Source organism: Suncus etruscus, chromosome 3, assembly GCF_024139225.1.
Source record: "Suncus etruscus isolate mSunEtr1 chromosome 3, mSunEtr1.pri.cur, whole genome shotgun sequence".
Classification (NCBI taxonomy): Eukaryota; Metazoa; Chordata; class Mammalia; order Eulipotyphla; family Soricidae; genus Suncus; species Suncus etruscus.
The window spans coordinates 96,155,305-96,178,429 of record NC_064850.1 but is presented as its reverse complement, the minus strand read 5'-3'; the positions used below and the strand labels follow the sequence as shown (position 1 = coordinate 96,178,429).

General features: G+C 40.4%; 1 protein-coding gene across 4 annotated transcripts in view; it reads right to left on the bottom strand.

Moving 5' to 3' along the window:
• Positions 1-23,125, bottom strand: part of PPP2R2A (protein phosphatase 2 regulatory subunit Balpha) — a 102,316-nt gene that overhangs the window by 39,152 nt on the left and 40,039 nt on the right. The window lies entirely within an intron of this gene.

The following is a 23,125-nucleotide window of genomic DNA, read 5'->3' as shown; positions in this document are numbered from 1 at the left end:
CTGCCATATTTATATATATTTTGTTCTGGTCCATTTTCACTTTACTGAGGAGCACAGACCATTTCCTCCTGGTTACCCTCTCTTCTCTATTATTTATGTGCTACAATAAACAGAACCTGACAAAAATCATACTGTCAAAAAATAAAATATAGGGCCGGTGAAACACTAGCCAAGGAAGGACCACGGTTCCATCCCCCGATGTCCCATATGGTCCCCCCAAGCCAGGGGCAATTTCTGAGTGCTTAGCCAGGAGTAACCCCTGAGCATCAAATGGGTGTGGCCAAAAAAAAAACCAAGAATAAATAAAAAATAAAATAAAATATATAACTCTCAGTACAAAGACTGACAAGGGAGAAACCATAGATATTATACATAAGTAATTGCTACACATATTAAGTAGCCAAATTAGGGCTGAGTGCATGCTTTTTGTATGCAGACCCAGCTTCAATTTCTGGCAAAATCTCCCAAGCATCACTGGGTTATGACCACCACAGATAGAAGTAACCTTGAGTAGTACCTATGGCCCCAAAAATGAACAAAAAAGTGACTGAATCACTATAAGTCTTGCATTATTAGAAGTGCTTTATGAGAATTACACATTGATTTCTAAAATTTCATTTTAGGACTTTGCTCTTGTAAGTCACATGAAAGAAAGCAACTTTAGTACAAATATAATTATACTGCGTTAGCTAAATAATGAAAATTAAGAACTTATTTCAAAGACCTAATAACAAAATATGTTCAATTCTGAGTTATCTCCTCAGCTATAAATAATACTTTCCTGGAACCTAGTCACAGCAATTTATTTGTATTAAACTGTCTTTAGCTCTTTTTACAGTTAACAGCAGGATTGAAGACTGAAATTTGCTATCCTAATCTTTAAGAAAATTCTTGTCAACCTTGCTCTAGTGTATTTAATATAATTGGATAGTAAGATTATTTTTAAAAAGAGATGCATTCAATTCTAAAATCAGCCACATCAATTGATTAAATTCTTTCCTTTACAAATTTTATTCCAGAAGTCCTCTCTTCTTCCCTCTAGAGAACTCTGGATTGTCTTTAAAAAATTAAGTCAGGGGGCCGGAGCAATAGCACAGCAGTAAGGCACACAACCGACACAGGCAACCAACACAGTACAGACAGCGATTGGAATCCTGGCATCCCATAAGGAGGCAGGGTGTGACCCAAAACTCCCAAAATATAAAATAAAATTAAGCCAGTCTTAAGGCATCTGTCTGCCTTGCACGCGCTAGCTTAGGAAGAACAGCAGTTTGATCCCCCAAGCCAGGAGCGATTTCTGAGCGCATAGCCAGGAGTGACCCCTGAAAGTCACGTGTGGCCCAAAAACCAAAAACCAAAAAAAAAAAGAAAAAAAAAAAGAAAAAGAAAAGAAAAGCCAGGTAGTTGGAAATGATCATTTTGGACAAGAACTGGGTATTGTAAGGAGGTAAAGTGATATACATGATACTGTTCAGTAATAGTATTTGCAAGCCACAATGCCTAAAAAAGAATGGGGAGGGGAGGGAGAGAAGTAGAGAGAGGAAGGGGAGGGAGAGACCCATCCCAAATGTTAAGTTTAAAGAATAACTAAGGAAACAACAAATGATAAATAAAAAGAATTGAGATATCATGGGGGCTGATCAAGGATCCTTAGATTATTGGTGGGAGGAAAGGGGCCTCAGGCAGTAGGCATATTGCTGAAATGACATGCCAGGTACTGTAAAGCCCCATATCTTAATAAAAGTGATTTAAAACAAAAAGCACAGTAAGCAAGCAGTTCCTCTTTCAAAAGGCATAAGTCAAAAGAATAAATCACTTTTTTTGTTTGTTTTTGAGCCATATGGGATGTGTGCTAGGGAACAAATGTGCCAGGATTCAACCTGCATGCAAAAGACCATATATAATCGAGTATAAGCCAAGTTTTTCCGGCACAAAATTTGTGCTCAAAACTTGAACTCGGCTTATACTCGGGTCATACAGGTTATTTGATTCGGTACGCTTACTGAATAAAATGTAAATAAAATGCATGTAGTGTCCAGTTGTCTTCTGCGGTCTGCTGGAGGTGGTGGTGCTTCGGCTGGGCCAAAGCGGTAGGTGGCTGAACTGAACTGTGTGCCACAATATTCTGCGTTTTGTATGAGACCAATAGCAGTGATGATATCTGAGAACTCAGTGATGAAGACAATGTCTATGCTGATACCCTCACATCAAATACAGCTGAAGCTCTGTTTGGACATACAGATGAGGAGGGGGAGGAATCCAGTTTTGAAGGATTTTAACCTTTGTGATTTAGCTTGATTATCAATTAAACTACGGTTTTCAGCACTTTAAAGTTTTAAAGTTATTGTTGCTAGTTTACAGTTTTTCTTCAGTAATATTGAAAAACATTTAACCTACTGACTCCTCAATTATTGTAATTGTTTTGGGTATATATTTTTATTTTTGAAACTTACCACTGACTGCTGCATTTTCCACCTCAGCTTATACTCGAGTCCCCAAGTTTCGAGTTTTCAGGGTAAAATTAAGGGGGTCAGCTTATACTCGGGTCAGCTAATAGTCTAGTATATACATACAGTAGGTGCTCCAGCTCACTCACTGTACTCTTTTTGGTTTCCAAACAGCCCCAAATATTTTTTCATTGACTTTAACTTTACTTAAACACTGTAATTTACAAAGTTGTTCATATACAGTTGTTTGAGGCATTCAATATTCCAATACCAGAGTTAACTTTCCTTTCACAAAATATCCCCAGTTTCTGACAACCACTGCAGCCTGTCCCCTTAACCGGCACACTCAAACAATATTTCTGCTATATCAATAATCCCCCCCCCTTGTGGTGGGGGGGTTGTTGCTGGGACAGAAGAATGGCACAAACACACAGGCTCTCTGAGGCTTCACACAAGCCAAACAGCCAAATTTCAAATCTGCAGTTTGCTTCTAGCCAGGAGGGAATAAACAACCTTAATTTAGACTTAATTCTCGCTATGAATGATTTAAACAAAATAGAACAAACTAACAAAGGGTTTTAGGCTATGAGTGTGAGAAACTCACTCAGTCCTCTATTTGCCAAACACTGCCCTGGGAAATCCTATAAATCAGAAAGAACTCAAACACAGTAAGATGTGAAGATAGAACTGGGATCCACTTACAGAAAACAACAGTGACTCTGTGGGCAGAGTACAGAGAGAAAAGACTCTACAGAGAGATTGCTCAGACCCTTTGTAAAACACAGAGCTGAGCACAAAGCCTCAGCAGAACCAACCCCAGAGTTTGAGCTCCCATAAATTGGGGCCGGAGAGATAGCATGGAGGTGGGGCATTTGCCTTGCATGCAGAAGGACAGTGGTTCGAATCCCGGCATCCCATATGGTCACCCAAGTCTGCCTGCAGCCATTACTGAGTGTAGAGGTTGGAGTAACACCTGAGTGCTGCCGAGTGTGACCCAAAAATCAAAAAAAAAAAAAAAAAAAAAGATAGCACAACTATTAACAGTAGTTGTTCTCAGAACATTATCACTAAAGGGCAGCAATCTGCACTGAAGAATTAATTTGTCCTAACAAAGCTTAAGAACAAACTGGAAAAGACCAAAATGTTTCCATGGACTTTACTATCTGCTAGAACAAAATCCATTATTCAATGTACAGTGTTACCCATTCTAAAAATCACTGAAAGTTTAGACTAAAAAAATATAACCATAACAAAAACAAATAAAAGAAACAAAGATAAATGAACAGATGAGAACCTCGAAACTGGACACAGGGGCACACTCCGCAAGCAGGAGGCTGGGTTTGATCCTGGCAGTCCAGTCAATCCCCTGAGCCTGGCACCAGGAGCAACCCTAAAGCAGAGAGCCAGTAGTAGCTGATTTCTAAGCACTAAAGATTCATTCAGGACCTTATAGATGGACACCAGCGTGTACTACTATGTACTCAATGTATTATTTGTGTGCAAATGCACTCACATTTTGTGTAAAAATGATTAATTTATGATTAAATAAACCATCAGTCAAAAACCAACAGAAAAGGTAGCAAGAGAAAAGGTTAGCTTGCTAGAATTCCATATTCCACTTTATCACTTTAGGGCTGTGCCTATTGACTACTAATGAAACAGCCAGACCCTGAGAAACAGACTGTCACACCAGCATCAGTGTGTGTCAGCACCACTATAAATATGTTGTACAGAACTTTCCTTACACTCAATCCTAGTTTTTAGACTGTGGGACACTATTTCATGAGTTGTTTTCAAATAAAGTCTTTTATGACTTCTCAGTAAATGTTTTGGTTTGTATACCTATTTTACACATGTTTACTGAAGGTCACAACTGGAATGATAGCTCAGCAGGCAGAGTACTTGCCTCATATGTGACCCATCTGGGTTTGAACCTGGACATCTCATATGGTCCCCCTGAACATGCCAGGAGTAACCTCTGAGCACTGCACAATGGGGGTGGGGGGGGATAAGGACAAAGGAGCAAAGAAACCAAGTCATAAAATCATGTTTTATTCTACTTATACAACATAGACTATACATGGAACCACAGTATGAGAACTTACAGAGACAAATGGGCAACATTCATTAGTTATACAGTGATATAGAAATTCTGATGTTAAATAAAATCTTTACAAAGAGAAGTAATGAGATACCACTACATATTCAAAAGACTATTAATCCAATACTCCAATTATACTTCTACAGATTCCAATGACTAAATGCTTTATAAGTTAAAAAAAATAAAAGGACAAATCAGGTACGATTCAGTTGATTGATGGGAATCAATTTGTTAAAAAACAAAACAAAACAAAAAAAAAAAAACAAACAGTGCCTGAAGTTGGGACAGGGATGCAGCACAATGGCAAAGCACATGTTCTGTGTGAATGAGGGGTGAAGAGGTGGGGGGGGGGAGGTTAAAACCAACATTTGTAAAACACAATGCCATAAAAATCTGGACACACGTGCTCGCAGCTACTTTGTCAAAACTAATCACAGGCATCCTGAAAACACTCCCAGCCCCTCAGAAAACCACTAATCATATGGCTGGAGAGACTATCAGGCAGGGAGCTTGCCTTGCAAGTGGGCCACCTGGGTTTATTATCTGGCACCCCATGTGGCCTCAGCAACACTAGGAATGATCCCAGAGCACAAAGCAGGAATAAAAACCCCGAGTACCACTGGGTGTGCCACCCCCCATGTGGCAAGAAAATAAAAAATAAACACAGCCCCAAAGAACTGGGGAAAATAAACAAAATTGGCATATATCCATACAATGAAATATCTCATAGCAATAAAAAAAGAAACAAACGAGTAAGCGAGAGAGTAGTCGGGTCGGAGTCCTGGGCTCGACCTGCAGCACTGCAAGGCACCCAAGTACAAGATCAGCAAAGCTCCGAGATCGGCAAAGCCAGGCATTAGGTTAGAATAGGAGGGAGAGAGAGAGAAGAGAGAAATATATCAGTAACAGAATAGAAAAATTCTAAACTGGGGCCGGGCGGTGGCGCTAGAGGTAAGATGCCTGACTTGCCTACGCTAGCCTTGGACAGACTGTGGTTCGATCCCCCGGCGTCCCATATGGTCCCCCAAGCCAGGAGAAACTTCTGAGCGCATAGCCAGGAGTAACCCCTGAGCGTCACCGGGTGTGGTCCAAAAAAACCAAAGAAAAAGTCTAAACTGCAAGATGCTAACCAAATGAAGATAAGATTAGGCTGCATTTTCTGTAATTTCAGTATCTGACACTCTGGAAAAGGCCTGGTTAATGGAACAGAAAAGAAATCAGGGCGAGGTAGGGGTTACAGAACCTTTGTTTTGTTTCGTTTTGAATCTGCAATGTTGCTGAGGGTACTCAGGAGACCATAAGGATACCAGGGATCGAATTCACCCCAATTGCCTGCATGCAAGACAACCAAACCAAAGTCTTTCCCACTGTACTATCTTTCCTACCTGCAATACAACAGAACTTTAGTTGGTGTTGAAACTTTTTATCTATGGCAGTTGATATGACTTTTTAAATCAAAGCTTCAAGAATTATATCCTTTAAAGGGAAATCAATCATTGTATTAAACACTGTATAAACATTTTACCTCAACTCTTATTATGTACCTTAATATAACAGTGAAAGACTTGTAATTCACATTGGTCTCAATAAAAATTTTAAAAAAATTCACCCCAGCAAAATAATATACTGGCATCTCACCCCTGGTACTTCAAAAGTTTTCTTGTTGTAGGTAACTCTCTAAAGGACTACCATAAAATTTCTGAAGTACAACCTAGCATTCAATCTATATCCCATGAGTGCTTCCTTCACTAAACTAGTACACTCCAAATTCTAGTAAAGTTATGTTTATACCCCACTCCATTCGTGTCTCGTTAGTTCACTGATATATCCAATGAGAGTAAAAAAAATTAAATTAAAAAAACTAATTGCATTAATTCAATTAATTAATTAAAATAAAAATTAATGAAGAGGTGGCAAGTATAGCAGAATACTACAGATAAATTTTGTTTGTTTGTTTGTTTTGGTTTTTGGGCCACACCCGGCAGTGCTCAAGGGTTACTCCTGGCTGCTCAGAAATAGCTCTGTAGACACATCTGTAAACTTACTCATTTTTAATCTTAACAAGGAATGCCAGTGTCTTAGTGGTATACATTTTAAGGTTGGTTCAAGCATCCTGTCATTTTGTTCTTTAGGAATACAAATAGCTTATTGAGAGCCCAGAGACTTCTGGGTCTGACTGTAAAATCATCCTCTGTGCTGTATCTCCAAGCCCGAGTCTGAATCAGGGTCCCACAAGAAATAATCCAGATTAGGCTGAGTGTGAAACATATGCAGTCTAGCAGTCTTCAACGAAGTATCGAGCCTGCTGCCTGCCAGAACTACCGGTTTTTATTGAGCACAGAGATCACAGGTGGTGGCGATTTCTGAGCGTAGAGCCAGGAGTGATCCCTGAGCGGTGCCAGGTGTGACCCAAAAACTAAAAGGAAGGGAGGAAGGGAGAAAAGGAGGGAGGGAGAGAAGGAGAGGAGGAAGGGAGGAAGGGAGGAAGGGAGGAAGGAAGGGAGGGAGGGAGGAAGGAAGGAAGGAAGGAAGGAAGGAAGGAAGGAAGGAAGGAAGGAAGGAAGGAAGGAAGGAAGGAAGGAAGGAAGGAAGGAAGGAAGGAAGGAAGGAAGGAAGGAAGGAAGGCAGGCCATACCTACTGTATATGGCTCCAGACCCAGATATCTTGCTCTTAGGGCACTTTCGGGTCATTTGGTAGTTTATACATAACCATGCTGCAAATTAAGGTAACTGGCAAAGAATAGTTGAATAACTTCCTTAGAAAACATATGAATAGTCACGAGCTATTGATCACAGGGGAGGGAGGGAGGGGCGAGAAAATGGGAGGTATTAAATTTCTCCCTTCCAAGAAGGGTATTTCTGCATGCATTATTTGGAGTTCAATCACTATTATACTGCATAGCAGGTTAGTTCATAGGTCCTTTGCATGCTGCTTAAAGCACTTTTGAAATTGAAAAAGAATATGACTTCATATATTTTAAATACTACCAGATCAAATATGACTTGACTCCTTTTGTAAATTTGTACAAATAACTTTCAGGGGCCAGAGCAATAGTACAGTGGGTAGGGAACCTGCCTTGCTTGCAGCCTACCCTACCCCAGCACCCAATATGGTCCAAGCCCTGCCAGAAATAACCCCTGAACATTGTGGATGTTGACCAAAAACCAAATATTTAATTGGGTTCTCAAGAGATGTATGACTATGAGAACAAAAGGAGCAATTGCTGGCACCAAAACTAATGTTCACCCTTGGAATATTTAATCATTATTAAGATTTCCATCCTAGAATTTTCATTTAATCATTGAAGCCCCTAAAAGTAAACAAAACAATACTATATATATTATTCTCCAGTGTTTTAACACCTGCCTGTGACTTGAGTTCTTGAATTTACTTCTAGTGACTTGCTTTTCAAGGTAGCATGAGAACCAAATATCCTGATAACCTTTGTTTCTTTAAAATTAGGAGTCTTGGCTATAGCAACAGCAGAGCGAGTTAGGCACTTGCCTTACATGCAGCCAACCCAAGTTCAATCCTTGGCACCTATTTTGTTCTCCTGAACCCACTAGGAGTCATTTGGGTACAGATTCAGGAGTAAACTCTGAGCACTGCCAAATGTAGTCCCAAAACAAAACAAAAGGAGCCTGTTCTACCCCAGAATTTAGAATCCAACCCCACTACCCAATGCCTTAAACAAGGGGGGAAAGGGAATTAATAGTCTAGAATATGGCTAAAAGAGAAGAGCACATATAAATAATGTGTAATGTCCTGACTCTGATGTCCAGCTCTGCTGAGTATGGCCCTTATAAAAAAATCAAAACCAAGGATCTATGTCAAAATTTTCAAAGCAGAAACATCACAGAAGTGAATTCCTGTTTTGATATTGTTGTCACTCATTTATGAGCCTCCACTACGATGTGGGATTTTGATGTTTTTGTTTGGTAATACTCTAGATGGCAATCACTAAGTCTGAAGATTGTCCCCACATGTGCTAATTAGAATGAGTGACCCAAATTTATTCTCAAAAGTAACTAATGGCTCCCAAATAGAAAAAAATACCTTCTGGATCTGTAAAAATCACACCTGTAAAATGCTAGCCTTCTGATAAAGGGTAAGGCCAATGAGGTGTAGAAGGGATCCTTAGGACAGTGGCAGTGTTTGATTGTCTTGGTGGAACCATGTATGACTGAAACTATCATTAACAGTATTACAGGGGCTGAAGCAATAGTGCAGTGGGGTAGGGTGTTTGCCTTGCACACAGTCAACCCATATGGTCCCGAGTCCTGTGCATGCAGTTAAAAATTATCCCTCACATTGCTGTTTGTGGCCCAAGCCCAATAAAGAAACCAAAATGGGTATTAGAAACCAAGGCACCTTCATAAAAACTGGGAATGGGGAGATGAAAAACCTAGAATTTTAAAAAGTACACTTAAATTCCCCCAGATACCTTGATATGATGCTTGTTTATCATCATTTGGCCTCTAGGGGGAGCTCAGAGTTTCATTATCCCCAAAGGTACAGTACTCATCCACGAGTGTGCTATGTTCAAGATTTAAGATTTAATATTTTATTACAGCATCCAGAAAGCGAGTAAAATGTGTCAACCATTTAAAAAGTTGTTGCTCCTCCAGGTCCCTAGTTATTTCTTTCTCTCTTACCTCCAGTCTTGAGATCCCCATTGGCATTCACTGAGGGTGAAAAAGGAAGCCTGAGGCAAAGGGGACACGTGTCTGTCCCCTCTTTTGATTACTCATTCTTTCAATGCAGCTGAACAGTGTATATCTACCTGGAACGCGTCACTGCAATTATTTGTGTTTTTCTATGACAATATGTATGTATGTAGACAGACAGGTAGAAAAATAAACAGTAGATAGATGGGCAAGTCAGACAGATCAGACAGACAGACAGATCTATCTGCAATTTACTGGTAGGTTAGCTCATGCCTGCCCTGCTCAGGAAGTCTAGCTAGCAAAACCCCTGCTCAAACATTCAAATACAAAGGGTGGGGGATTATTTTAGTACACCTGTAACAATCTGGGAGACATATTCAAGGAACTTGAATGTGGCATGATGAGAAGTCAACCAAACTGTACAATTCCCACTTCACTAGTCTACAAGACTCTGAGGAAACAGCAATTTTATCATTTCTTTTTTGGGGGGTACACCCAGTGATGCTCAGGGATTACTCCTGACTGGGTTTCAAGGATCACATGTAGTGCCAGTAATGCCAGGGCTCAAAGATGGATCGACTGCGTGCAGAACAAAAACTGCAATACTGTCGCTCTAGCCCCAATAACTTCAGCTTTTGAAGTTCTCTCAACTTTAAATACTCATACCTCATTAAGACTTCAAAAACTAAACAACAGACTTACATCTTATTAATGGGCCTATACCACAAACCACAGTTCCTGCCTGCTACTCTATCAGCCAGGTGAGATGGATGACATCCCTGGGCTACTCTCAAACAGGAGGCAGAGCTCCTCCCTTCCTTCAAGTTAGGTCCAACAGCCTCCACACATGACCTGTGCCATATATATGAGCACTGACTACAGCTTCTGAAGCACATAGCCATTGCGATTTTTGTGGCTGCACAACAGATCTACTATTGCAAATTCCTCACTGCTAACAATTATACTTCCTGTCATTCAGTGAAAATAGGCAGAAGACAGCAACCCCCAGCATAATTAATCCTTTAGCATCTTCAACAGCAATTACCTGCAAAAAAAAACGACAGATCTACAGCACAGCATTAGAAAACCAATGCGGCAGACACATAGAAGACCACCATATTCACAGAATAAAAATGAGTGAAGGGGCAGAAGGGGCTAAGCAGTAAAGCGTCTGCCTTGCTCACACTAGCCTAGGACGGACTGTTAGATCCCCCAAGCCAGGAGCGATTTCTGACCGCATAGCCAGGAGTAACCCCCTAAATGTCACTGGATGTGGCTCAAACCCCCCCCCACATAAAATATACTGAAGGTACAAAAAAAAACAAAAACAGTCCAGTAACTCTTTAGAATAAGACTTCAGACACTTAAGACTTTAGACACCATGACTATGATGTTTACTGAACTAAAACTATATATCGCACAAGTAGTCAGAAAAGCACAAAAAGTTTGAGTTGCAATGAGAAAATTACTACAATCAGAAATGACAAAAATAAGCAGCATGATAGATGATATTAAAAAACTTAGCAGAAATTCCAAACAGGAGAATAACAATAACTGAGTAAAAGATTAAGGAGCTCCAAGATGAGGACATTGCTAGAAAACAGAAGATAAAAAATGTCTGAAAAGGGGCCGGAGAGATAGCATGGAGGTAAGGCATTTGCCTTTCATGCAGAAGGTCATTGGTTGGAATCCCAGTGTCCCATATGGCCCCTGTGCCTGCCAGGAGCAATTTCTGAGCATGGAGCCAGGAGTAAACTCTGAGCACTGCCGGGTGTGACCCATAGAGAGATACTACAGTGAGTAGGGCACTTGCCTTGCAAGCAGCCAACCTAGGTTCAATCCCTAGCAATTCATATGGTCATTCCATATGGGCCTCAAAGGCTGCCAGGAGTAACTGCTTTTTGAGTAAAGACAGATTAACCTGCCCTCCCCCCAAATAAATGGGAGTCCTTCAAGAAAAGAAAGGCAAATATGAAGAAACAGTAGTTAAAGACTTTATGGATATAAGAGTTTCCCGGAGTTGAAGAATACAAGGACCAAGATCCAAGAGGCCAAAGGATCGGGTGAATATGAGTGAACCAGGAAAAATCCAAGACATGTTGTACTCAAGACTCCCTTTCTTCGAATCTCCCTCAGCCTCCAACCCCCTCCCTCTTTCTTTACTTGTCTTACTCTAGCAGGTTCTAAGAGGATCTAACTGGGCCTCTTGCATGCAAATCATGTGCTTCAGCTCACTGAGCTTTCTCTCCAGGTTTATGTCTTTGATGTTTCTTACTGGCACCTTTGAGAACCAGGCCACAAACATGACAATTGGAAGCTTCTGTAGCTTTTAATACGTTCACGTGACACTAGAGTGTGATCATTTTTGAAAAGCAGTTTTAGGGGCCTGGAGAGATAGCACAGCAGTGTTTGCCTTGCAAGCAGCCAATCCAGGACCAAAGGTGGTTGGTTCGAATCCCAGTGTCCCATATGGTCCCCTGTGCCTGCCAGGAGCTATTTCTGAGCAGACAGCCAGGAGTAGCCCCTGAGCATCACCGGGTGTGGCCCAAACACCCCCCCCCAAAAGCAGTTTTAGAACAGAATCTGGCAAATAACCAATGGATAAATTCATCCTGTTGTTACACATTTTGTAAACAGAGTAGAGGGGTAGAGTAACAGAGTAAGGAGAGTAGAGTAGAAGAGTTTTAGTAACAAGCTGGGTGAACTACGGAGCCTAAATATTAGTAAAACAGACAGAAAATAAGAGACAGAATATTGGGCCCGGAGAGATAGCATAGCGGCGTTTGCCTTGCAAGCAGCTGATCTAGGACCAAAGGTGATTGGTTCGAATCCGGTGTCCCATATGGTCCCCTGTGCCTGCCAGGAGCTATTTCTGAGCAGACAGCCAGGAGTAACTCCTGAGCACTGCCGGGTGTGGCCCAAAAACCAAAAACCAAAAAAAAAAAAAAAAAAAGACAGAATATTGAAAGAAGCAAAATCAAAGAAAGAATTTACATACAAAGGAAAGTCCTTAAGACTTTATATAAGCAGATCTAGCAAATTAAATTATCATCCAGTATATTAGTAGAACCAACAAATGAGACTCTGCATCAGAAAAATATGGAGGAATGTGGTATCATAAAAACTCTAAATTGAGTAACCCACCAAGATTATCCAGCTAAATTATTATCCAGTTTTGAAGAATGGTATTAACCTTCATGGACTGATAATAGCGTAGAACAGTGATAGCTAACTTTTTTAAGCCCGAGTGCCCAAACTGCGGCACAATGCCCAGTCCTCCCCAATGGCCAGTCTGGCCCTGTTGCCAGGTGAGCTACAACGCAGACACCAGCACACTCGCCTCCCGCTGCACCACATCTTAATTGCAGATTTCTTTAAAGGACAAGACAAATTTTCCAGTACGAGACATATGAGTAAGACATTCACTAACAGTGCATATGGTTGCCCTCTACTAGATTAAAAAAGGTATGCCTACTCCTAGTTTGCTAAGACATTTTATACACTTTCAATAATGAATTAAAGGGGCCAAAGCAATAGCACAGCGGTAAGGCATTTTGCCTTGTACACAGCCAACACAGGGCAGACCCCTATTGATCCTGGCAACCATATGGTCCCCAGAGCCTGCCAGGAGCAATTTCTGAGAGCAGAGCCAGGAGTAACCCAAGAGCCACAGGTGTGGCCCAAAAATAAAAAACAAAACAAAAATTTAAGCCTCATTTATAATGACTACTCTATCTCGTCAATTTTTTACATTCAGAGATTTTTTACAATATTTTATTTTTAATACACTTAAGAAGAATCTCTAATGTTTTCTAATAGAACACTGTACTTTTAAAGTACTATTCTTATTTTGCCATTTACATGTTCTTAATTCTCTTCACTCTAACTAAATTTTACATTTGCAGAGTTTACCTATTTCTTGGAAGCTCTAAAGCAGGGGTCTCAAACTCTCCGTACAACATTTTGTGGTCCTGCCCTAGAGGAATCTTTTTTTGTTTTGTTTTGTTTTTGTTTTGTTTTAGTTGTTTGGGTCACACCCCCCAATGTTCAAGGCTTACTACTGACTTTGCACTCAAGGATCACCCCAACTTTGCTTCCTGCGGGCCCCCAGGTAATTTGAGTTTGAGACCCCTGCGTCTAAAGCTTATTAGCATAGAATTTTTGAAAGCCTTATTTGACAAAAATGACATAATTACCACAGAAAGATCCAAATACAAAATAAATTTAATGACATATATTTGATACAAGCTGAAAACTATATTGTGTTAAATGATTTTATTTTATCACAAAATGACTCATTTGTTTGCTTTTATTGAGGTCACACTTAGTGATGCTCATGAAACCACATGGGATATTGGGGATCGAATCTATTTGCTGTGCTATCTTTCCTGCACCAAATCTTATTTACTTATGGGCCATCCAAGACCCCCCCCCCAAAAAAAAACAGCTACCCAGAGTCTAAAACTGGAGACCAAACTGAGTACAAGGATTTACATATAAACTGCAAACACACACAAGAGGACTTGACATGACAATTTTCTGAGGATTCTGAGTCTCTTGGCCAAAGCATCACTTTAGTGTACCATGATTCTGGACAAGGTGCTGATGATCTTAACAGCTTTTCTCAACCAATGAGTATGTGAACAGGGACCTGTTATGTGATAAGCAGCTATCAAGACGTAATTCCCAGAAATGTGTTCTGGAACCATTCCCTCTTCTTTTTAACTTGTTCCTGGATAATATATCATGTTTGGACAAAATGGAATGGAACTATACTTTCCTGCAACAAAGAACAGAAAGATAAACAGCTGCTAATATATTTTGTCTATCAGTGTGATCATCACACTTGGTGTATTAGCTATTATAATATTAGAAAAAGTTTTAAGTTAACCAATATAAACTTACAGTTGTCGTCGTTATTAATGTTAAGCAACTTTATCTGACTCTTAGTTACTTAAAAAAAATCACCTAGGGATGTTATCAGGTAGGGCATTTGCCTTGCATGTAACTAACCCCATCCATCCCCAATGGTTTCAACAAGCACTGCCAAGAATGACTCTTAGTTGCAGTGAGAAGTAACCCCTAACAGGAGTTAATTAATCCCTCCCCCCCAAAAAAAAATCCCTTCTAATTCGCTTGCTTTATCTAAATACAAGTCATTTCTCACTAAAATTATACAAGTAATATTTAATAAAGCTTCCACATTATAACTTAACATTTTTCTAAACTAGATTACAGCATGAAACTTTATCCATTTTGTCATACACAATTAATTAAAATCCCCTTATATTCACTTACAAACCAGATATAAAGAAGAACATTGGGGCCAAAGAGATAGCCGTAGGGTATTTGCCTTACATGCAAAGGACCTAGGAGGGGCCTGGTTCGATTCCCAGCACCCATATGATCCCCCAGCCTGAGTACAGTTCCATAGTAACCCCTGAGCACCACTGTGTGTGGCCCACCAACCAACCAATCAATAAATAAAGTTTAAAAAAAATCATTACTGAAGAGGCTAAATGTCTTTACGATAAAGACTTTACAGACTTGGGCTCTCATTATTGCAAATGATAAAAGGAAGTTAATTTCTGGTCATACAATGCACACCATACACTTCAGACAAGTAAAGGGCTAGGAAATAAAAGGGAAATAAAAGCTATCAGGAGACCAATCTTCACTTACTCCAGAAACCCTAGTAAGCAATAAGTGGTCTCAATCAGTATAATAAAAGAACAATATTATCCAGGAGCAACCTACTTTTAAATGCTCTCTCAATATGTAAGGTTAAAATACCTTACAACAGTAAGATAACACCCAGCTATTAAAAGAAAACACCTTCCTCTTTCCTTAAAACCTCACCCTTTGATATGTAAAGTCCACCTACTCAGCCTTCCCCTTCCTGGTGAATGGGTGTTGGTTGAATAAAGAAAGAGAGCCTTTGGCTTGGTGCTAGGAGGCAGACACCAGGAGGGAGAAGCAGATGACTCCATTATTCTCTCCTGGGTAGATTGGCTTATTAATCCTTCGCACTAACACCCTACCTGCTTCTTCAGCCTGAGATATGGTGTGTAGGGTGATTTCACAATATATGGAATTTATTTTACAAAAACAAATCTTAGTAAAGTTTACCGCACTAATAAATCCATTTAAATCAGGGGTCTCTAAACTCAAATTACCTGGGAGCCTCAGGAGGCAAAGTCAGGTTGAGGCAGGCTGCATAAGGGATTTCACAAAAAAAAAAAAAAAAAAAAAAAAAAAAGTCCTCAAACGTCATTATTAACAGTTTTAATTATTTCTTCTGAACAAGAATAGAACATTGGGTAAAGATCATGAACAGTTCTTCTGAACATGACATCTTTTGCCTATTCCTTGCTGCCAGAGACTTGACAGTGCTTCTTCTCACAAATCTGAACCACATTTGGCTTTAGAGTGGAAGCAGTTGAGACCCTCAGGATGGCTTGAAGATGATCATAATTAAGTCTAGACCTGTACTTTGACTTACTGAAGTTCAATGTGGAGAATAACTTTTCACACAAATATGTGCTCACAAAAAGGCATATGGTGTGCTTGAACATTCGGGAAAACTCAGGGAAGCTGGGGGGGGGGGGGCAATTCTCTTAAAAATTGCCCATGCATGTCTGCTTTTCCACTAATCTCCCTGAACTTGGCTTTGAGATCAGAGTTGCATTGCAGGTCAATGAGCTCCATTTGAAGCACAGGAGGGGCATCTTGCAAATCAAAGGAAAAGGGGTCCAACAAAAATTTGGAAAGTGGCTCTGTGCTTTTTGAAGTCTGCAAATTTGTGATCAAATTCCTTCTCTAGCTTAAAAATAGCATCAACATATTTCTCACCACTGAATGGTTTGCCTGCATCCACAAGTTCCTTGCATGCTGGGAAATGGCAAGGGTTTGTCTGAGAGAGCTGGGACTTCCATGACACAAGTTTTGGGGAGAATGCTCTCACATTGCCATAGGCAGCACTGAAAAGCTGCCCCGGGCCTTGTAACATCTTGTTTAGTACATTCAGCTTATGTGTGATGTCAACAAGAAAAGCTAAGTCCATGAGCCATTTGTGATCACTCAACTCAGAAACAGCATTCCCATCCTTCTCCATGAAGGCTTTCACTTCTTCTCTCAACTCAAAAAATCTTTTCAGGACATTTTCCCTGCTGAGCCAATGTACCTCGGTGAAATAGAGCACATCTCCATATTCTGACTGCATTTTCTCTAAAAAAAAAAAAAAAGGCACAGGACCTCCTGTGCTTTAAGCCCCTGGATCTGATTTGGTTGATGCATTTCACATTGTCACACGGCAGGCATTTACTGCAAAGGGCCTGCTGATGGACAATGCAGTGAAGAGCAATGGCCTTCTCTACACCTCCTCTTCAAGGTTTTTTTTGAACAAGTGCCACCAGTCCATATTTCCTCCCTGTCATCGATGGCGCTCCATCGGTTATTATTCCAACAAACCTCTTCCATGGCAAACCTGCATTCTCAATGGCATCACACAGTTGCCGAAATATCTCATTAGCGGTGGTCTGGCCATGCATTGGAATTATTGTGAGCAGCTCCTCTGTCAATTCAAAATTGCAATCAACACCACGGACATAAATTGTGAGCTGTGCAGTGTCTGTTATATCTGTGCCCTCGTCAAGAGCAACTGAGTATGCATCAAAACATTTGGCTTTCTCACACAGTTGATAAATGTCACTTGACATATCAGAAATGTGCTCTGCCACAGTGTTGGCAGAAAGGCTGATTTTGCTAAACTGACCTTTCTTTTCCGGACAGATAATACTTGCAACCTGTAACATGCATTTTTCAACAAACTCTCCTTCTGTGAATGGTTTCCCTGCCTTAGCAATCATCTCACTAACAATGTACCTAGCTTCGACTGATGCACCATTCTGTTTGGTTGCTTTCTTGAAGAAATCTTGTTGCCTCATTAGACATGCTTTAAGACTGGCAACTTGCTTGGCTCTCTCATTTCCTTGATATTTTGCACATTCCTCAGCATGTTTAGTTGAATAATGGCGTTTCAAATTGTATTCCTTGTGCACTGCAACTTTCTCTGAGCAAATGAGACATGTGGGGATGCCCCTGTGCTCAACAAAGAAATACTACATCTCCCACTTTTCCTGAAATTGTCTGTGCTTGTCATCAATCTTTCTCTTCACTGCGGGCTTTGATGAAGTCATGATGAAGGTATGACAAAATCTAATTCTGTAATAAACTTCTCTCCTTTAGGCCTCCGATAATGCAAGGGACAGCGGGCAGGAGCAGCAGAAGACATCTGTGCTAGGTGCAAAGTATTCGCGATTATTCGCTTACCAAATATTCACAATAAAAAAATTGCATTAGTAAAAAAAAAATCGCATTAAACATTTGCATGCCCCAAACGGAACTGCTCAGGGTATGCAAATGTTTAATGCAATTTTTACTGCAATTATTCGAAGGCCAGCTCAGGCCACAAAATGTTGTATGGAGGGCCTCGAGTTTGAGACCCCTAATTTAAATGATGAATAAGATTAAACCATAAAGTCTGAAGAGTAAATACACATATGCATATTTTAAAGTGTTTTTATAGAACAAATGCATAAAACAAACCTTGAGAATGTGATTAAGGTACGATGCTAACGATAAAAGCAAGAATAATGTTGTGATTCTCATGATAACTGAACATCAATTAACAACACTAGGGTCCGGACAGATAGCATGGAGGTAAGGCGTTTGCCTTTCATGCAGAAGGTCATTGGTTCGAATCCCAGTGTCCCATATGGTCCCCCATGCCTGCCAGGAGTAATTTCTGAGCACAGAGCCAGGAGTAATCCCTGAGCACTGCCGGGTATGACCCAAAAACCACAAAAAAAAAAAAAATAAAATAAAATAAAGAAAAAAAAACACTAGTAGATATTTACAGTACCATTTAATATTATCTAAACGGCAGTACATTTCCGGTTAAAGCAGAAAAGTTTACCATTAACTAATGAGTTAGTCCATAAAGTTAAGACATGATTTGGAAAATCTCTTAAGCTGAAAGAGTAATTCATTCAATACTGCCTAAAATAAATTTAGGGCAGATCATTCTGAACGTTCAAATAACTGTACTGAAAGTTCTTCATCTCTCTTCATTTATCATTTTTCTTTTGGTTCCAGTAAGCTAAGTTTTGGTTAGTGCAATAATTTCCAAACCTTATTTTCAGTGGATTTTAATCTTGTGTGACACAAAAGATAGGGGCCCCTACTCTCAGTTGTACTTGGGGGGGTCACTCCTAGCAGTATTAAAAGAAGCATGAAGGGGCTGGAGTGACAGCACATTTGCCTTGCATGTGGCTGACTCAGGACAGACCTCAGTTCGATCCCTGGCATCCCAAATGGTCCCCCAAAAGCCAGGAGCGATTTATGAGCATCACGGGGTGTGGCCCAAAAACAAACAAACAAGGGGAAGAACCACTAAGTGCTAGGAACTAACACCAAGTCACTCCACTAAGCTATTTCCAAAGCATAGTTTCTAAGCAATTACTAGAACCATGTTTTTGAAATGACTTTATTTACTGCTGTAATTTCAAAGATTTTGTTTCATTTATCTTATTGAAAAACAGAATTAAACACAGAAATGTCTTCTTACTTAAACTAAAACACTAGCTCTAAAAACTAATCTTAAGCATCTATTACATGCCAGAAACTCGAGTTTTCCAACCCATTTCACTCGTGGACCTGTGCCAGATCAAATTCACTTAAGAACTAAGTCATAAGGGCTGGAGCGATAGAAAGCAGTAACACAGGACGAACCCTGGTTCGAATTCCAGCATCCCATATGGCCCCTGGAGCCTGAGCTTCGCAAAGCCAGGAATAATCCCTGAGTGCCGGGTGTGGCCCAAAACCAAAAACAAACTAAGTCTTAATAACATTTCTAGGTCAAGGAACACAATTTTTTAAAATCTACACTGTCTAGTAGTTATGTTCTAATGATAGACATATGAAATATATCATAAATATAAAATATTGCTCTCTAAAATTATGAAGATCAATAAGGAAACAGAAAGTAACTTAGCAGTGTGAAATGGAATTAGTTTAAATACAATAGTTACAGAAATCTCTAAAATATAAAGCAAAAAGTATAGAAATTCATTATGCAAACTTATAAAAGTATTTATAAAATTTACTTATTATTGGGTTTTGGTACAGTTTTGTGGTCAATACTCAATCCTGACTCTGTCAAGGATTTGAACTGATGTACAATTTATCTTGCCCAAGGAAAGTATTCTCTTTTTTTTTTTTTGGGGGGGGGGGCACATCTGGCAATGCTCAGGGGTCACTCCTGGCTGTCTGCTCAGAAATAGCTCCTGGCAGGCACAGGGGACCATATAGGACATCGAGATTCGAACCAACCACCTTTGGTCCTGGATCGGCTGCTTGCAAGGCAAATGCCACTGTGCTATCTCTCCGGGCCCAAGGAAAGTATTCTTACAAGAGGGTTTAAGTAGTTACAAGTTCAAAGACTAGGCAGATGGTGTTGGAGAAAAGAATATAGTGGGAATTTGGTACAAGCCCCACAAGGATTGATTCCTGAATACAGATGTGAATAAGACCTGAGCACTACCAGGTGTGATCTAAACTCTCCCCAACCAACTCCCTCAAATGCACATTAAGGTGGTAATGATACAGCACTTAAGAAGTGGCTAGGGGGCCCGGAGAGATAGCACAGCGGTGTTTGCCTTGCAAGCAGCCGATCCAGGACCAAAGGTGGTTGGTTCGAATCCCGGTGTCCCATATGGTCCCCCGTGCCTGCCAGGAGCTATTTCTGAGCAGACAGCCAGGAGTAACCCCTGAGCACTGCCGGGTGTGCCCCCCCCCAAAAAAAAAACAAAAAAACAAACAAAAAAAAAGGAAGTGGCTAGACCTATACAGGAAAGTACATGTAGCAGTGTAAGAATTTGTCTTTTTAACTATCTTTTGTGCTAAAACAATGGAAAAAAGGGGAAAGTTACTGAAGTGTCCTAACAAGAAAAGATGATCTTCTGAACCCAACCATAGCCAATTAAAAAAAAGGGGGGGGGTGAATTTGAGAACACCTTCAGAAAGTAATACTGCCATGACTTAATAATATAAAGTTCAGGGGCCGGAGCAGTGGCACTAAAGGTAAGGCATCTGCCTTGCAAGCACTAGCCTAGGACGAACTGCGTTTGATCCCCCAGCATCCCATATGGTCCCCCAAGCCAGGAGCTATTTCTGAGCACATAGCCAGGAGTAACCCCTGAGTGTCACTGGGTGTGGCCCAAAAACAAAAACAAAAGATAACAGAAATTTCAAGGAACTAATCCTAGGTTTTACAACTAAATCCAACAGAGGAAAAGCACTGCAATGTATTAGGAAACAATTAGGAAAGAGGTGGTTCAGGGTAACAGAAAAACAAAATTTCCATTTTCATCTAGTGCACATTTGATCAGTCATGCAAGCATAAACATTACTTTAAAGTAACCACATAGATTTGGAAACAATTTAGAGATGGAAAGAAAGATATAAATTATAGTTTTATGAACTAGTAGCAGGCATTTATGTGACTGCCTAGTGACTAAGTATGGAGTCTGTAGACTTCCACCTATATCAGCATTGAAAAATGAGAAACCAGAAGGAGAGAAGCAAACACTGGGGGGAGCAGCTTCCCATCAAAGTGGGCAGCCTTCCTAAGAGGAGGCAGTAAGATTTAGTACATTAATGTCATTAGGAAAGAGCTATTTTCTGTAGCTTTATTTTACAACTGTCACAAAGAGAAGTAGTTCTACAACAAAACAGATATGGCTGAAATAACAAGCTCCAACAGGGTGAAAATTGGCTTATTAGAACATCCTCTTTATATCTGTTATTAATGAAGACTCTATTTCTTTTATAGTTCTTTGGTGAAACAGTGTTAAACAAATAAGACTCCAAATTTACTCGGCATGCTTCTGAATTGCTAACTTTCGGATTCAGATTTTTTTTCCCCAAAGAAAAATACTATGCACTTTGAATCACTCACAGGACTTTAAAAAGTGCTACTTATTGCCTATGTGAAGGACATTTTGGTTTTATGTTGGTTTTTTTTTTTTTGAGGGTGTGGGAGGCCTTCACCTAATGGTACCTAATGGTACTTAGGGGGGTTCAGAGAACCATATGGGATGCTAGAGATCAAACTCAGTTGGCTGTGTGCAAGGAAAATGCCCTACACCATTGTACCACCTCTCTAGCTGTGAAGGAGTTTTATCAATTTAGGATTGGTAGTCTACCCACACTGTCTTTTAGCACAATTATTTCCAATAAAGTTTTACAATAGAAATGTTCAGACCTGGGGCCGGAGAGATAGCATGGAGGTAAGGCGTTTGCCTTTCATGCAGGAGGTCATCGGTTCGAATCCCGGCGCCCCATATGGTCCCCTGTGCCTGCCAGGAGCAATTTCTGAGCCTGGAGCCAGGAATAACCCCTGAGCACTGCCGGGTGTGACCCAAAAACCACCAAAAAAAAAAAAAAAAAAAAAAAAAAAACAACAAAAGAAATGTTCAGACCTATACTACATAACACAGCAGCACTAAGTGATATGCTATTATATGCTATTTATCGAGCATTTGATCTGTGATCAGTGCAATTTTAAAACGCAACTAGCCATTTGTACGTACGTCTCATTTCTTTTTATTGGTGTGTATTTTATTAATCTCAGAAAATATTCCTAATAGGGCAAGTTACCGAAAATTAGATATGAATTTTGACTTGGTACATAAGTGCCCCATTAAGAGCTACACTTAAGGCCAGAGTAGTAGTACAACAGGTAAGGTGCTTGCCTTGCATGCAGCTGAGGCAGATTCCATCCCTGGTCCCACAGAATTGCTAGAAGTGATCCCTGAACATGGCTAGGTAAGGACCCCCCCCCCTTTTAACAAAAAAAAGTTTCCCGTTCTTGACTTCATTTTTATGTGTTTTTTTTTTTGGGGGGGGGGGGAGGATGCCCACACCCAGAGGCGTTCAGGGGTTGCTCCTGGCTAGGAGGACCATATGAGATGCCAGGGGATTGAGTCAGCCATGTGCAAGGCAAATGCCCTACACCTCAGTGCGACCTACCACTCAGGCCCATTGACTTCATTTTTATATGACTGCTCTGACCTCTCAAACTCCTAGTTCTCAACATAAACTGAATATATTCCTTCTTAAAATGTGTCTATAATTTGCTTCTAATTTGTTCTGAATTGTGGAAATACAGCCAACCTTTATTCCTTCTGCAGCCTGAGAGGTAAACAGAAATGCCATTGTTAGAGAGCAGTGAACTACACAGTTGCAGCCTGACACAACACACGCTGCGAGACTCTGTTCTGCCAGAGAGAATCATCCTCTTAGGGGGAATTGTATCTTTGGAATGTTTAAATGGGGATATAAGAATGTACCCCCACTGCGGGAATGCAAGGGCAAGATAGAGAGGCCCTTTCAAGGTTTCCTCTCAGAACATCTGTTAGCCGTAAAAGGATATCTGTATTAGACCTCAGATTTAGGAGGAATGAAATAGGACAGCAAGGACTCTTGATCGTTACAAGGTTGCGAACCCTTTTCCTCTGACAAGCTCTCCTTGCTATTTGTTACTTTTGAACTAATGCACCAATAAGATACGTGTGTTGCTAAGCCTATAGAAACCTTTATAAAGCCTGTGCTTCCTCAGTTTGGTGACCGCGGTCTAGCCTGCTTCACTGTAGGACCCCTGAGTGCTCAGGTGATTAAATCCTGTTTGTTCTTGTAGTACTGATTGATTGTTGCTCTCTCTGGGATTTTGGGGCAGTGGGCTCCTCAGCCTTTAACCTCATTTTTCCTGCCTTTCAGTTCTCTTTTCTAGCTTTCTCTGTACAGCTACTGTTTCGCTGATTTCTCTAAATTTTTCTCAGTTGAAACA